The following is a 988-nucleotide window of genomic DNA, read 5'->3' as shown; positions in this document are numbered from 1 at the left end:
TGCAAGATTTGCATATAACCCCAGGTCAGTCCAGATCAAGCAGATCCAAAGCATTCTAGTTATGACCTTCTCTCCTTTTCATTACACACAGACTTACTAAGTATATATATCAATACATACATACATTATTTACATATATATATACACACACACACACATATAGGCATGCTGTGTGGTAAGAAGCTTGCTTCCCAACCACATGGTTCTGGGATCATTCCCACTGCATGGCACTTTGGGCAAGTGTCTTCTACTATAGTTCTGGGCTGACCAAAGCCTTGTGAGTGGATTTGGTAGACAGAAACTGAAAGAAGCCTGTTGTGTACGTTTATATATATATATATACAATATTAATACACATCACATCATTAATATATATATATATATATATATACACACACACACATATATTTGACCAGCCTGAAATACAATATCCATACATACACACATATATATATATACACACACACACATATATATATATACACACACACATATATGCATACATACATACATACATATATATATATGTATGTATGTATGTATGTACGCAGGGTGGCCCAAAAGTAGGTTTACAATTATCACGTAGCCACTCTAAATTTCTTTTAAAGCATTTTATTACATTTAAATTTCTATCTTGCAATTAATTAAATTAGCATAGAATAATGGGTTCATATTTTTTTTTGTATAATTAAGATCTAAACTGTTAATATATGAACACGAGAGAAATAGTTGAATAACTATAAACCTACTTTTGGGCCACCCTGTATGTGTATATACATACATACATACATACATACATAGAGTTTTGTAGTTCACTTGAAGCATTGTGTATTGTTTGTAAAGAATAAAAAGTTTTGAATGGTACAACAATGCACTATAATACACAAAATGGACTATATACCTGTTGTAATTTAGTCATCCATAGTCTGATGATATTTCGGAATACAATTCCTTCTTCAGATATTCTTATATATATGTTATATATATA

This window comes from Octopus bimaculoides, chromosome 19 (genome assembly GCF_001194135.2).
Source record: "Octopus bimaculoides isolate UCB-OBI-ISO-001 chromosome 19, ASM119413v2, whole genome shotgun sequence".
Classification (NCBI taxonomy): domain Eukaryota; kingdom Metazoa; phylum Mollusca; class Cephalopoda; order Octopoda; family Octopodidae; genus Octopus; species Octopus bimaculoides.
The sequence above is the reverse complement of the archived record's forward strand: the minus strand, read 5'-3'. Positions refer to the sequence as shown.